This window comes from Vulpes vulpes, chromosome 15 (genome assembly GCF_048418805.1).
Source record: "Vulpes vulpes isolate BD-2025 chromosome 15, VulVul3, whole genome shotgun sequence".
NCBI classification, from domain to species: domain Eukaryota; kingdom Metazoa; phylum Chordata; class Mammalia; order Carnivora; family Canidae; genus Vulpes; species Vulpes vulpes.
Window position 1 is genome coordinate 114,152,046 of NC_132794.1, and position 16,309 is coordinate 114,168,354.

Below are 16,309 nucleotides of genomic sequence, written 5' to 3' on the forward strand. Positions count from 1 at the left end.
GCGGTCTGCCTATCTAAAATGAGATTTTAGAAAATGAAAATTTTTCCTTAAATTGTACCGTATCCTTGATTTAGAAAAGTGTATCAGCTAAGAAGCCTATGTCTTGGACAGGTCAGTCTGGTCACGTTCAATTTAGACCTAAAAAGTGCGTCATACTAGTGCCCACCGGCAGAGGAGGGGATAAACAAAATGTGGTCCCAGCAAACAATGGAACATTATTCAGTCTTAAAAAGGAAGGAAGTGCTGACACATATTCGGTGTGGAGGGACCTCGAGGACGTTTTGCTGCATGAAATAAGCCTGTCGCAGAGGACAAACCCTATAGGCTTCTGCTCACCCTCGGTACCTAGAAGCAGTCAGACCCAGAGACAGAAAGATCAGAGGTTGCCGGGGGAGGAGGGTGGCAGTTGTTTGATTTCAATTTGGGGCAGAGTTTCTGTTTGGGGGGATGAAAATGTGCAGGAGACGGCGGTGGTGGCGGCGGTGGCGGTCGCCCACTGAACGTACTTGATGCCACCCAATGGTATACCCAAAAAAGCATGAAAATGGCCAATTTTATGTTATGCAGATTTTACCACAATTAAAAAAAAAAATCCTACAAGAGTGGGCATCTGAGGACTGTCTCAGTCTACAGACCCAGACAGCTTTGGGACCGGGAAGTCACTTTTATCATGCAGGGCCAGGATACCTGAGTGACTTATCTCTTTATCTCTTGGGTCAAACAGAAACCCCTCGAATGTTTTTCGTAATTTTGTCTGTCTCTTGTTACTCTGCCAAGCAGAGGCACAGCCTGTCCTAACGGAAACAATAGGGTTCTTTATTAAACTTGTGAGGGTTATTTAAGGAAACCATCCCTATACGTGCAGTTCAGAGCCACATGTGCTGGTGTCCGTATCGGGTTTTGTAAGGGTGTGTTTTTCCGAACACGTCAGTGGTCTGCATTCATTTCTCGAACTCTGGACTATATCAGGATGATTTGAAATTTTACTCTTGGCCAGCCTTTGCCCTCTGTGACATTGGGGAAGAAGGCCTTGCTGGTCCTTCCGTAGCGTGCAAGGCCTTGGGGGTTCCTCTGGGGCTTCTTGATTCCTCAGCTTCCTCGGGACTCGGTAGGGTGGTTGGGGGCAGCCTGTGGCCTCCTGCCTGCCACAGAGTGCCTCACAGTCGCCAGCCCCAGCTTAGACAGTGACCATGACCAGGGTTGGGCCTCCCCACTGGGGTGGGCAGTGTTGGCTGAGGGGCATGTGTGTTGAAGGAAGGAGTCTGACCTGCCCCCGCAGACTTTGGGGATGGAGGGGAAAGTGGTTCCCATGGGTTTTGGGCAAGGTTGTCTAATAAGAAGTAATGGAGTTGCCCCAACAAGTTGGGAGGGTCAGCGCTGTGGAACCCAAGAGCAGGCGAAGGTGTTGCCTTCAGGGAAACAATTCAGCCCCAGGGGCAGGGTGGAGGGCAGAAGCAGATCAGGGCCCTGCTGCCGGCGGAGCTGAGTTGCAGCGCGAGTGCAGAGGGTGTGATGAGGATCCAGGAACCAGACTGAGCCATAAAGCTGGACTGGGGATGAAGAGTAAGACCATAGCTGTGGTGTCATAGTGACAGTGTGGTGGTCGAGGCCAGATGAGCTAGCTCTGGGAGGCATGCAGGAAGAATTGATTGGATGGGTGGATGGGTGGGGGTTTGGATAGGTTGATGGATAGGTGGGTAGATAGATAGATAGGTGGGTGGGTGGGTAGATGGATAGATAGGTGGGTTGGTGGGTAGATGGGTGGATGGATAGGTGGGTGAATGGGTAGATGGATAGATGGGTGGATGGGTGGGGTTTAGATAGGTTGATGGATAGGTGGGTAGATAGATAGGTGGGTGGGTGGATGGGTTGGTGGGTAGATGGGTGGATGGATAGGTGGGTGGGTGGGTAGATGGATAGATGGGTGGATGGGTGGGTGGGTTGGTGGATATGGATGCCTAGGTGATGAAGCTAGAAGAGTAGGCAAAGATCAGACCATGAAGGCCTTATAAGGAGTTGAGCACAGCATGGAAAGCCACTTAGGGAGCCTCAGCAGGAGGGTGACAAACGGATCTGTGTGTATGAGAGGCTTCACGTGGATGATAGGCTGCTGGAAGTGCAGGGCTGGAAGCCGGACACTAGTTGGAAGTTTGCTGCAGTGAAAAGATAATAGTGCCCTGAAATCAGGTGAGTGACAACAGAATAAGGAAAGTGAGCACATTCCACACATTTTCAGAAACCAGTTCTCAGGAAACAGTGACTTAGGGATTCAGGGTACCTGGAGGAAGGCCCCAGGATGCCCCTCAGTTGATGAGGCAGCTGGGAGGGTTGCAGCACCTTCCGTCAGGGTAGGGGGACACAGAGCATCGGCTTCGAGAAGGGGGGGTTACCCCGGCAGTCATTGTCCGTCTGCAGGCCTTTCCTCACTGGGGCTGAGGGCAGGTCCCACGGCGTCCCCACATGTCTCCAGCCCCGGAGCTCGGCGCGGGGCGGCACGTGGGGGGTATTTAGGTTGGTGGGCCCACAGGTGAACCCGGCGCTGGGATCGGACCGTCTCCAGAAGCCGTCCCCTCTCAGCGGTGTTGCTCCTGCGACACATACACAGGGCACAGCAGGAGGGCCCGAGGACCTGGCAGGTCAACGTGGAGAAGCTTCCAGAGCAAACGGGCAGCCGGGGGGGGGGGGGGGGGGGTGGGGGAGGTCTCTGTGTGTGGGCCGAGTGTCAAGCCAGAAGGCAAAGCGCCAGCCAGACCTCCCGCTCGCCGCCCCGGGCCCCCGTGTTTGTCTCGCGGCTCCAGACTCTTGCCGGTCGAGGCCCTTTTCTCATGACAAATGTCACAAACCCGGAGCGTCCCCCTTGTTGCGAAGGAAGCGGACATGGACGGACTGTGTGCGGTTGCCTTCCCCCGCAGGAACAGGGTTTGGCAATAAACCAAAGACTCCCTCTTACAACATGTGCTCGGGGAAGTAGGTCATGTGTCCCCAGGGCGGTCCCAGAGGCCGAGGAGAGTGAGAGGTCTGGGCCGAGCAGGGCTTCCTCTGCCTCGGGGCTCCGCAGGGAGGGCGAGCGGCGTGCCCCGGGGCGCCACCTGCTTGCTCTGGGGGGCACGGCCCACAGGGGCCCTCTCTGTGTCACCCCCCCCCACCCCGGGCCGGGCTGCCCCTGCCTCCTTGGGTTCTCCCCGGTCCCGCCTTGCAGCCCAAGAAGGGGAGGAGGTGGCCGCCTGCGGGCCTCCAGGGGGTGGCCGGTGGCGGGCTTGCCACGCGTTCGGAGCGAGGCCTCGGCGGGGCGTGGGGCGTCCCCCTGCGGCGGGGGTGGCCGCCCCGGACCGGGAGGAACGCAGCGGAGCGGGGGCACCACAAGAGCAGCGTGGGCGCTGCGGGCCACTCGGAGAAAAGTCGGGGGGCCGAGGTGGGGGAGAGGTGGCGGGGGCGCGGGCAGAGGGCTCCCCATCCCGGCGCGGCCCTAACAACCAGCCCGCGAAGGGACCGAAGCGCGGAATTCAGGGCGCTGACGGGAGGAAGGGGGCCTCCTCGTGCCTCGCTGCGGTTCCAGGAGTCCCTTCACTCCCTCGCAGTTCTGGCACCGTCAGGCGACCGCTGGGGTCACCGACTGACCTTCCATATGAAGGACTTGGCTGCTCTCGGACCGGCCTCTGCTGTCGGGCCCTGGTTAGGAAGATTCCACGAGCCCAGAGCGCCGGGAGAGAACCCGCAGCGTAAAGCTTTAGTTCTTGGGATCCCTGGGGGGCTCCGTGGTTGAGCGCCTGCCTTCGGCCCAGGGCGTGATGCCGGGGTCCCGGGATCGAGTCCCACGTCGGGCTCCCTGCATGGAGCCTGCTTCTCCCTCTGCCTGGGTCTCTGCCTCTCTCTCTCTCTCTCTCTCTCTTTGTCTCTCATGAATAAATAAATAAAAATCTTAACAAAGAAAAGAACTTTAGTTCTTGCACTTTCCTTATCTTGCCTCCAAGAAATTTTCATTTTCTTGACCTACTGTCCCCAAGATGTGGTCACGTTGTTGGTGGCTCTCTGCTGGGAAAAGCACCATAGTTGGTGGTTGTGAAGAAGGAAATGATCATTTTCCCTCTCGAGTCCCTGTGTTAAGGAGAAATACATCAGGTGCATTGAGATCCTCAAGTGATTGAAAATAAATATATGTATTCACTTAATTCAGTCTTTTTTTATAAAGATTTTATTTATTTATTCATGAGAGACACACAGAGAGAGGCAGAGACACAGGCAGAGGGAGGAGCAGGCTCCCTGCGGGGAACCTGATGCGGGACTTGATCCTGGGACCCTGGGATCATGCCCTAAGCTGAAGGCAGATGCTCAACCACTGAGCCCCAGCCCCCGCCCCTGGGCATCCCTTAGTTCAGTCATTAAATAAAATTATTTATTTATGTAGTTGGAGACTGCGCCAGGGCCTAAGCACTAAGAGAACACATGCGTTAAAATACATGGAGGAAGAATAATTGTTCGTGCGTGTACTGTTCTGCTGACAGGGGTCACCCCCTGAGTGTCTGATGCTGCTCAGGGCCGTGGGAGGAAAGAGAGGACAAGTCAGACTCTGCCCTCGTTTCAGGGGCAATAAATAAAGGACATATGCGCAGCGATGTTGACTGTGGCAAAAATAAAATAAAATAAAATATGTGAAGGCGCATCAGTGGGGGAAAGTTTGAAAACAGATTGGTTCTACTTAGGAGCCGTGGAACAGCGTGCGGCCCGTGGAGGCGTTCTTCAGATCCAGAAGGGCTGGCAGGTGGGGTTTCTGCAAAGCATTAATAAGTGAGAAGAATATAATGCACCAGAGTGTGGTCGTGTCCCCAAAGCCTACATCTGTGAGCCCTTGGCCGTCGATAATCGGGTGCACAGGGAAAGAGGCGCTAAGGTACGCTGTAGGTTTTCAGGTAGATTATTCAGAGCATGTGGTTATGTGTTCAAGAGCAAAGGCGTGCGAAGATACGCGGCGGGTTAGCACATACGTGTGCTGGACCACACGTGCACTAAAAACAAGCACCTGACTTCTAAAATTTAGTGCACAAACTAAAGCATTACCCCAGAACTGGGATTGGCAGGTGACAGCGGGTCACCAAAGTTGAGTGTCCCCGGAGTTCAGGGGGGTGGCGTGTGGGGGTGCAGGCGGCGGTACAGATGGCGACCACCTGATGGCCGGCCTGTCACGCACGCCCAAGGGTCTGGGCTGTGTCCTACGAAGCCATGGGGAGTGAGCCTCTGGAGCCCAGGTGAAGAGCAGGTGGGGGATGATAAGTGTAGAATCAGGAGACCGCCCGAGAGTTTGAGAACATGCCCCCCGCCCCCCATCACCTCTCCTTTCATAGACTCTCAGTTTTAGGGAAATTTTCCTGTAACAGCAAAATGAAGTGGAAAGTAAAGAGATTCCTCATTATAGCTCCATTATAGCTCCCTCTGCACCCTCCACCCGCCAAGTGCACACCCTCAGTCAACACCTGGCACCAGAGGGGCACCTGTGTTACAGCCGGTGAACTCACGCCTCATTATCCCTCCAAGTCATGGTTTACTCTTGTGGTGTCCATTCTACGGGCTTTGACAGACGCCCCAGGTGTGTATGTACCGTTTCAGGGGCACTGCCTTAGACATCCTGTGCACTCCCCCGCTTCACCCCTCCCTCTCCCCTAACCTCTGGCAACCACTAATCTTTTGTCCTGTCCCTACAGTTCTGCCTTTTTCAGAATGTCAAGTAGCTGGAATCCCATAGACGTGCAGCCCTTTCCGCTGGGCTGCCTCAGTCCGCAGTAGCCATCAGAGGGTCCTCCCGTCTTTTCTCGGCGGGCCCGCTCCCTTGGTTGTGGTGCTACGTACTATTCCATCGTCGGGGTGGCCCGCACTTTGCTTTCCCACTCACCTACCGAAGGACCCGGGGGTTGCTTCCAGGTTTGGGCAGTTTTGAAGAAACATTCATACGCAGGTTTTAGCGTCAGCGTCCGTTTCCAGCTCCTTACGGTAAATGCCAAGGAGCCTGCTTGCTAGGTCATGTGATGCATGTTAACGTTTTCTTAAGAAAACGCTGCGTTGTCTTGCGGAGTGACTGCACCGTTGCATTCCCAGCGATGAGTGAGACTTTCTGTTGCTCCACGTCCTTGTCAGCATTTGCTGGTGTCCGTGTTCCGGGCCATCGTGACAGCTGCACAGTGGCGTCTCCTTGTTGGAATTTGCTTTCCCGGATGGCATCCGTGTGGTCCGTCTCCTCCTGTGCTCATCTGGCATCTGAATGTCTTCTTCAGGGAGGTGAGGTCTTTTACCCATTTTTAATGGGTATTTTCCTGTTGCTGAGTTTTGAGAGTTCTCCGTGGATTACTGATGGCCACCTGTGATCGGAGAGGTCGTTCGCAGAGGTTTTTCTCCCGGTCTGTGGCTCGTCTTCTCATTCTCTTGACGTTGTGTTTGGAAGAGCAGAAGTATTTTACTTTTAATCAAGTTCAGCTCATCAATTCTTTCTTCTGTGGATCGTGCCTTTGGATGGTGTGTCTAATAAAAAGGCGGGCAGCCTGGGGGGCTTAGCGGTTTAGTGCCGCCTTCGGCCCAGGGCCTGATCCTGGAGACCCGGGATCGAGTCCCAGGTCGGGCCCCCTGCATGGAGCCTGCTGCTCCCTCTGCCTGTGTCTCTGCCGCTCTCTCTCTCTCTCTGTGTCTCTCATGAATAAATAAATAAGTAAATAAATAAATAAATAAATAAATTAATTAATTAATTAATTAATTAATTAAAATAAAATTTAAAAAAAGCCTCACAACACCCAAAGGCATCTTAGATTTTCTCCTGTGTGATCTTCCCAGGGGGTTTATCGTCTTCAGTTTTGTATTTAGGTCTGTGATCCATCTTGAGCTAATTTTTGTGAAAGGCATAAGGTCTGTGTCTGCATTCAGTTTTTTTTTTTTGCCAATGGATGTCCGGTTGCTCAAGCACCATCTGTTGAAAAGACTGTCTTTCATTGTATTGGCTCTGCTCCTTTGTCAAAGCCCAGTTGACTGTATTTCTGTGGGTCTATTTTTGGACTCTGTTCCTTTTCCCTTGACCTATTTGTTAATTTTTGTGCCTACGCCACGCTGTCTTGATGACTGTAGCTTCGTAGCGAGTCTCGAAGCCAGGTAGTGTCAGTGCCTCAACCTTGTTCCTCTCCTTCAGCATTGTGTTGGCTACTCTGGGTCTTTTGCCTCTTTGCATAAATAGTAGCATGGGTCTGTCAACATCCACCAAATAACTTGGTGGGATTTTTTTTTTTTTTTTTTATGATTGCGTTGAATTTATAGATCAGGTTGGGAAGAACTGACATCTTGACAACATTGATTCTTCCAATCTTGTGCGCTGGCGCCTGGGGATTTGGGTGCCCGGCACTACATGGTCGGATGGTGGCATCTGAAGTGGACTTAAAGGGGATGTGGGATGCACATGGGAGAGAGGGCCTTCCTCCTGTGCGGTCCCCAATGTCTACACCATCATCCACATGGGGCAAACATTTGTGAGCCCAGGGTGGGTTGAACTCTAGGGAGATGGAACAGTTCAAGAAAATGACAATGAGGAAAGCCTCCTCTATTTGCCAAGAGCCATGATTTCTCATCTGCTCGTTTATGTATTATTTTTTAAGATTTTATTTATTCATTCATGAGAGACACATGGGGAGAAGCAGAGACACAGGCAGAGGGAGAAGCAGGCTCCTTGTGGGGATCCTGATGTGGGACTTGATCCAAGGACCCCAGGATCATGCCCTGAGCCAAAGGCAGATGCTCCACTGCTAAACCACCCAGGCATCCCTCTCATCTGCTCATTTAAAAGGTCGTTTATCCACTTTTCCTGACCTTGGGCCCTGATGTAACTTCTTTGCCTTACACACTTGGGCCTCACGGATTCTTCTTGGGTCTGCTGCACCCTCATCCAGCAGTTCTGTCTCCCTGGGGTCTGGTCTCACCTATGACCCTGAGCTCCTGGGATCTCTCTCTCTCTCTCTCTCTCTCTCTCTCTCTCACACACACACACACACACACACGCATGCACCCCTTTTCACAAACTTATCTTTCATATCCCTGGAGCCTGCAGTGGGTCCAGATTGTCTTTGGCCCTCTAACTTGTAAATGTGTGAATTTGCATCACCCACATGGCGCTTGGATTTGTGAACGTGCAGCTCCATTAGCCCCCCGATGTGAGGCTTTTTCTTCCAGAGAAGCAAGTGGGAACCACTTGCCCCCTCCTCTCTGCTCTGAGTGTGCATTCAGACGATGCCAACAAGTGGGCTCCTCGGGGCAGAGCTGGGGCTTAGGAGGGGTCTCAGCTCAGCTTGCACGTGTCCGGTGTGTATGTGGCCTTCTCCGGGGCATATAAGTGCTTTTTTTTCCCCAGCTCACACAAACGAGAACGATGAGACATTCAGCAGAACGCCCCAGCTGTAGCGTCGCCTGTCTCCTGGCATTACTGGTGACAGCCTCCCCTTTTTGGAGCCCGGCAGGCGGGAGGTAAGAGGAGAACAGTGCTGGGCTTGTGGCGGGGCTGTTTATCACGCACCCGGCGCGGGGAATTGAGAATACTTCCTCAGAGGCCTTTCTGTGGGCCGGGGTGGGGGGTATGTTTAGAAGGGGGGCTGCTTGGTGAAGGCATCAGCGGCCTGGGGGCTGGGCTGCACCAGGGAGGGCGTGTGGGGCCTTCCCACGTGTGTGCTGGCGGGGGCCCTAGCATCACCCCAGGCCAGCACAGACCACGTGGACGTGTCCTGAGCGAGGCAGGATGCCCCTGGGGCTGCTCTGTGATCCCCGGGCCGCCACGTGCACCGCCGTGGGTCTGGCATCCTTACAGCCCTGTGACCCTCTCTCCCCACAACTGCCTGTCATCCTCCCAGCGTCGCTGCCCTTGTGGTCACGGATCCCTCTGTGTGTTCCTCGAATTATTTCCCACCCCCCAGGGCGGTGAGCAACACCCAGCAGGACCTGGACTGTCTCACCCATGCTCGGCTCCGGGCACGGTGGGCCAGGCAAGCCGTGGATGAATGAATGGATGGGGGAGAGAATGAATGAAGGAGTGAGCGAGAGAAAGAATGCACCTTGCGTGATACCTGGTGCACACACAACCACTCGGGAGATGCTCATCCTTGGGTGGGGGGGGGGAGAGACTCAACTTTCCTGCAGGAATTACTGGGTTGTTCTAATTTCATTGAGCCACAAACATTCATTATCTTTTAAAAAATGTTTTCCGCTCTAGGTAACCACAGGGAAACATGGTCCACACTTGGTCCTTCCCCCTTGCTGGGGTGGGGGGTGGGGGGTTATGGGGAGTCTGGCCATCCAGGCCAGTGGGGCCAGCCCCCAATCTGGGAGCAGCCCCCGAGACAGCTCCCTGCTGCCCGAAGGCTGACACCCTGGCGTGTGGCCACTGTGCCAGGCCTCTCGCCTCCTCTCCCAGGGTGCTCAGGGCACCAAGAGGCCGGGCCTCGTGTCCCGAGCCCAGCTGTCCCCATGGGTCCTGCTGCGCCGGGCACAGCCTGGCTCCCCTGGAGGGAGGACCGGAGAAGTGCACCCGGGCGCACAGGGCCAGCTGGGCTGCGCCCAGAGCTGCCTGCATCTCCAGGCCCTCCCCTTTCCCAGTGCCCAGCGGGGCAGGGAGCGGCGCTTGGGGTCAAAACTCTGCACATTTGTAAGGGGGGAAAGGAGGGAGCCCTGACCCCAAGAGTCCCTCCAACTGCTCACATCACTGTCCCCCGGAGACTAACGATGCGAGTTATTAACAGGGCTGATTTTTTTTCCTGCAGCCTGACCCTGGGGTCAAGCCTCTGGGAGAGTCGGTGCTGGACCCCTTAGTAGGTCCGGGCAGAGACAGTGCCCTTTGGCAAGTGTGTCCCTCATCTGGCTAGAGAGGGTGAAGCACTCACCTTCAAGGCCCACCCAAGGCCGGCCCAGCTTTACCCTAGAGAGTCCTGCAACAACCCCCGTCCCCCCATCCATCCCCTTCATAAATATGTACCAGGCCCCTGCCGGGCCTTTCTCTGGGATCACAGGCACTTATCACCGGGGGCGGGCGAGACAAGGTGTGCTTGTGAAAAAGCAGCAGTTCGTTTTGGTTGAAGGTCAGTGCAGGGTATGCATGGGGATGAGTCAGAGGTGGTTTGGAAAAGCACCGGCCTGGTGACTTGAGACCTCAGCAGGGATCCACGGAATGTTTTAGAGCAAAGTCATGGCATGATCAGATCTTAAAGGGTAGCGGTGGGCCAAGCAATGAGGCTTGGAGATTATTTGGGATACTACCACAGGAGCCCATTCATCACACATGAGCATTTATTCAACATGAAGTTTGTTCCAGGCTCATGTTGAGCGCTTGAGGGTGGACTGGAAATGGTCCTGCCTCGGATTGATGCAGACCGAAGTGACGGGAGCTGGTCAGGAAAAGCGAGCCCTCAGTGGTCCCACAACCAGGGGGATGTGGCTGAGGATGGTGTGGAGCAGCCTAAAGCAGAGGTTCTTGACTCCAGGCATCTTAGCACCACCCCTCCCCCCTGCAAAGGACATTTGCAACCCCTGGAGATGTGATTTATTGTCATGACTGGGGAGGGAGTTGGTGTTACTGGCATTCAGTGGGTAGAGGCCCACGGTGCCCAGGACACACCCTCATGACAAAGGATTATCTGGTGCAAAATGTCATCTTGCCAAAGCAGATAAACCCTAGGCCAAGGTGATGTCTAGATGGGGAGGAAGGAAGGGACCTTGCCATCCCCAGAAACCAGGGCCCGGGAGAGGAGCTGGACTGGGTCTTTGGAGGTAGCCAATCGAGGTGCCTTCAGATTCTTGGGTAGAAGTGGAACTGGGTGTCTAGGGACCGCTGCTGAAGCGGGGGAGGGCACAGGCTGAGAAACATCTGCTGATATTGGAGGAAGGACCTGCATTGAGAGGAAGGGGGTCATGGAGGACTGTTACGATGGCATCTAGGCCCCACCGAGGCATGTGGAAATGCAGATGGCCCAAAATACTGAGGGTCCTTCTCCTGCTGGGGTGAGAAGACAGCTGAAGGCCTGTGGCCTGGGCCTATTCTCAATACTGCACACACACACTGGCCAGCCCAAATGTCCGGGATGCCCCCCTCACACCTTTGTACTCACTCTTTCTTCAACTTGCATCCAGGGCCACTTCCTACAGGAAGCCCTCCCCGACTGCTAATCCAGTTCAGGTTGCCTTCTCTCAAAGAACAGTGTTTGTTCATGTGAACAAGCGATGAATGTCTGTCTCCGCCACTACCCTAGGCACTGCCTGAGAGCCAGAGGGGCTTCTGAGTTTGCCCCATCAGGCTATCTTCAGAGCCAAGCACATAGCAGGTGGTTGGTAAATATTTTATAAATTAGTACCCTTTGTCCTTGACGCCTCAGCAAGAGGCCTCTTTGCACTGCTCGTGTGACAGAACCAAGTTGACAGATCCAAAGTGGGCAAGGGAAGCATTTCCAGTCCTGGAAAGGTGTAGAATGAGTGCAGGTGAGTCTCCTCATTGCCTCACCCAGGGGAGCAGCATGTGTGTGTGTGCATGCATGTGTGCACATGTACAGGTGCGAGGTCCCTGGGCAGAGGGTGCTCTCCAGCCGTGTGTGGCCTCCAGCCCTGGGGCAGAGCACGGTGCGTGCTCACCTGCTAGGACAGTCAGGAGCTGTGCACACGTGTGCACATGTACAGGTGCAAGGCCCCTGGGCAGGGGATGCTCTCCAGCTGTGTGCGGCCTCCAGCCCTGGGGCAGAGCACGGTGCATGCTCACCTGCTGGGAGAGCCGGGAGCTGTGCACAGAGAAGGAAGCAAGGTGTGCTCTGGGCCGAGGCCACTGTCTCCAGGCCCAGTGCCCATCTCCAGAGCTGCCTCGCCCGTCTGTGCCTCAGACAGAAGGACGATTGCTCCCTCTTGGAGAAGCCAGGCCTCAGGTTTAACCTTCTACCTTTCCATCCCTTGGTGAAAGGGTTCAGTCTTACTTTGTTAAAGCAAGAGCCAGGGGTAGCACCGGCCCTCGGTCTTAAAATCTTCCTCCTGGTGTCGTCGGCCTCTTTCCTGCTGAGACCCCTCCTTGCAAAATTAATTAGTTGAAGTCAAACCAGTGTAGTTGCAGCCTATTTCCCTTTCTGGCTGCAGGGGATCCTTTTCTTTTATTAAATTTAAACTTTTAGAAATATATTTTGATAGATGACGCTTCCAGCTGTCTCTGCGAATTAATGAAGTTCTTAATCCCATTTTTTTTTTTCAGCCCTTGGCTAACTGTGGACAATCCTCAATTTTAGAGGAAAGATTTACTTCTTTATTAATAAACCTGGGTGCTTGGCAATTCTTTCCGTATTCCAGGGGTGCTTGCATTAGGAGGCAATTAATCCTTCTCGAGAAGGTACAGGTTGCTAACGCTCGGGAATATCACTGGGGATTGCAGACTCTGTGCAAGTAGTGATTTTTAAAAACGATCTCTGCACCAGCGAATGCTGGGAAGAGTTTTATTTTCACTACTAAGTGCTCACGGTCGGTTGTATGATCTTCGGAACACGGGCTTGTCCGCGGTCCCCCGTGTGACAGCGGTTTGCTGGAGCTTGCAGGGCTCTCTGGTTCATGCTCTGAAACTGCGGCCTGGATGAGTGACACGTCCAGCCAGCGGCCCTTCCCGCCTTCTCGCCCTGAAATGCCGTGAACACATCTGGGCTGTCGCAGCCTCTTTTCCCAATTTCTCAGAGCCCTTTGAAGATCCGATATTCCACTTGTAAAATTCAGCCTAAGATGGATTTCCTCTAATAAATATGTCACTACTATGGTGGGTGGATTTGACTTCTTCAGAAGTTTCTTTAATTTGAACTTCCGCACGGTATTTTTGTACTCATCAAACGGCAGGAAATGGTTGCTGGTTCCCTTCGTGTTATCATTCCACACGTCACAGGAATGGCAAGGATCGTTCGAAGACAAAAGATGTGCTTCAATTAGTAATTCCCATGGTAACTAATAGAGCTCGAATTTTTCCCCCCCTCTTTATGGCTATTTTAAGTACTTAAATTGATTTAGATCCCTGTGGAAATCTGAAAAAAGCAGGGATTGAGTACGTCCACTCCACTAGGAGTTTAGGGGTTTTTCTGTTAACACACTGTGTTCTCTCCAATCCTTGCCAGGTGTTTGCAGTAGAAGACAAGGGCCAGATCCTCATCAGAAGTGCTTGCATTCCCTTAAAACAGGAAGAATTTGGGGGACGCCTGGGTGGCTCAGTGGTTGAGCATCTGCCTTTGGCTCAGGTCGTGATCCCTGGGGTCCTGGGCTTGAATCCCACATTGGGCTCCCCGCGGAGAGCCTGCTTCTCCCTCTGCCTCCCTTTCTGTGCCTCTCATGAACAAATATGTAGAAATCTTAAAAAATGTAGAAATCTTTAAAAAAAAGAAACAACAGGAGGAAGTTGTGATTCCCCTTTGCATTCCTGTGGCAATTTATATTAGAATATAAATGACTTTAATTTGTATTCTTCTTACATCTCACATGAAAGCATAAATATAAATGCATTTTAGTGGGCAGACATGAGAAATAAAACTGGCTTAATCTAAGCGAAGTTCGGGGACCCCGTCCTTGGGCGCGGTGAGGGGCTGAGCCTGAAACCCAGCACTCCGATCCTGGCTGGCTGAGGGTCAGACGGTCTCCCGCTTTCTCCTGTTTGGGCCAACAGACACTGGATGTGCTGGCTGTGGGCCACGCACCCACACTGGCTTCCCGTGCTGGCCCCTGTGCCTGCACTGCTCTCCTCGCGGCGTTCATGCCGAGGTCCTCGGGCATCCCGATGCTTCTGTGTGGTCACTGTCCCCATGGGGGCCTGCAGGCGTCCCTGGCTGGGTGCAGCACCAGCTTCCACACTCACTGAACCAGGTAGTGAACGGAGTGAGTGCTGGCACGCCGGTTCTTCCCTCCACCTGCAACGATGCCGAGAAGCCGCGGGGCGCTCCATCCTTGTTTCATCACGAGCAGCGGAAGCTCAGGAGCCCAGACACCCCATGTCTTGGGTCAGCGGGGTTCGCTGCCTCTGACCCCTGTACACCTCCTTCAGCAGGTGTGTGCAGCCTGTGGACACTCGTGTCCTGGTAAGAATTGCTCAAAGGTTACTGATCAGTTATGTTTTAAAGTGGGTCAGGACATTGAAGGAAGGTGGGACGATGGGAGCCTGCGCGGGCACAGCTCACAGGTATCACAGCCAGGCATCCACGCACGCTGTCTGGAGAAGGCTGTGGTCACGGTGATGCCAAAAAATCGGTATTTTTTGAGCACGCGGCATGTGCCGGACACGATAGCAGGTGCATTATGGACATGACCTTGCACATCCCGCACCATTGTGGGGTGACCAGCCAGTTTCTTTGCCAGGGATTGAGGGGTTCACCGGCATGCTAGACTTTCAGTGTGAAACCGGAAAGTCATGGGCAAAGCAGGTCAAATTGGTCACCCCACCCATCACCCCAGGGTAAAGGTGGACTTCTCTCATTTTGTAAGTGGAAACCCCCTGGCCCAGAAGGGTGAGGTGACCAGCTGAAGCTCCTCCTCTGGCGGGAGGAGCTGTATAGGCCAGACCCCGAATCCCTATAGTCTGACCACAGCACCCAGATCATGGCCATGAGAGGCAGTCCTTCCTCCGCTGGACGCTCAGGGTCATTCATATGACCAACACCTTAAGAAGATTTAAGTGCAAGTTGGAGATTCCTAATCCCTTTTGAAAAGGAAATGCTAAAAATCAGAAAAAAATATTTTCGAACGAAGGCCATCCCTAAAGGTAAACGAGCTTGTTCTGTTAGAAATAAGGGTTTTGGTCCAAAGAAACAAACACTCCAAGGGCAAAGCCAGGCCAGCGGGCACTCTTCCCTCCCATCCCTCAAGTCTGCCGGTGACGTCCGTCACCCTGTTGTGTGAGGAACGCATGATGCAAGGGCATTTCTCCATTGACCAACTTTGTAAACTGACTTTTTAAAGAAAAGTGAGTTAATTTCTTTGTCTCTTTATAAGGGTCAAAAACAAGTCCAGCCACGATCCAAAATAGCAGATCAAGGTGACACGTACTTTCAGAAAGTACACATAAGTGTTAAATGTACAGACCTTGGGTTTCCACAAAGCGAGCCAGCTGTGTGACCAGCTCCCAAGAGAAGGAATGCAGCATGACCGCCCAGCCGCCCCCTCCAGCCTCCTGGTGGTCTCTCCCTCTCCCTCCCACGGTTGGCCACTCTCCACACTTCTAGCACCATATGTTCAATTTGTCTGCCTTTGAACTTTATATAAATGGACATTTATTTATATAAATGTGTAAGTCTTTTTTTTTTTTAAAGTTTCTTGAATACTGATGATACGCAAGGAGCTGTGTAGATTTTCAGTGAATCTCAATGACCTGACTTTGAGTGCATCCAGTATGCTCTTATGGGGGCCTGGGCATTCACTGGGGTCACAGCGTTGGGTTGGGTTAGTAGCCAGTCCCAAAAGGCCACATTTGCATACTGTGTGCACTTGGGAAGCCATCGCCACTATGTAAATCAACCCTGTAAGATTTGCCATAACTGAGTTCAACAGAGTATTTGGCTTCTGTGTGGGGAAGTTTTCTAGATGCTGAAATCATCTGTACTGTGGGCTTGAGCAAACAAGTCAGGACAATAAGGGGAAACTGCTGTCAGGTTTGAGGGGAGGTAGCATCTTATCACTTTACCTTATCAGAGGGGACCTGATATGAAGGCACAGCTGTCTCAACAGGCTGTCCCCTTCTAGCCCCGGGGTCTGCCCACATGCGCACCCACCTACAAGTCCTGCCTCTGACATCCTGGGAGCCCTCGACCAGTGCCCCGGGCTGGAAGCTTCCACCATCTCCAGCCTGGCAGGCCAGCATTACCATTGTTAAATCTTGGCACTCTACACTCTCGATCCCCAAGAAGGGCTTGGAGTAATTTGGGGAAAGGAATCTGTGCTGTGTCAGGAGAGTCCCTAATGCAGCGGGGTTTGGGTCTGGAGGCCGCCTTCCACCACGTGCCAGCTGAATTACTGAGCTCCGGGCTTCTTCCTCACCAACTGCAGTGTTCCACTCTGTGAACCTGGAGTGGTAATAACCGAGCAGTTTATTTTCAATGAAAATTATTTTGTGGAAGCACCTTGCACAAGTGGCATTCGTTAAATGCCAGCTCCCTTTCCCTAGAGATAAGATGTGATCGCAGTTGTGCCTTAAATTCGGTCCTAAGCTTCCTGGCTGACAAAGCAAAAATGAAAACACAGTGGCTTGTATTGTTCTGGTCTGATTCAAAGAATGTTCCCAGTTTTTCAGGAAATATAAACACTTTCCTGGTGCTAG

General features: G+C 53.2%; 1 protein-coding gene across 12 annotated transcripts in view; it reads left to right on the forward strand.

Moving 5' to 3' along the window:
- PTPRE (protein tyrosine phosphatase receptor type E) overlaps positions 1-16,309 on the forward strand; it is a 155,911-nt gene that overhangs the window by 30,957 nt on the left and 108,645 nt on the right. For 4 of the 12 annotated variants that reach the window (XM_072740404.1, XM_072740409.1, XM_072740410.1 and 1 more), the window contains exon 2: positions 8,372-8,484. The exons of 7 other annotated variants lie outside the window; for them this stretch is intronic. The gene's annotated coding sequence lies outside the window, so the exon portion shown is untranslated. Of the gene's footprint in view, positions 1-6,029; positions 6,268-8,371; positions 8,485-16,309 lie in introns of those variants that run through there. One more of the 12 variants, XM_072740403.1, reaches the window with a different exon arrangement.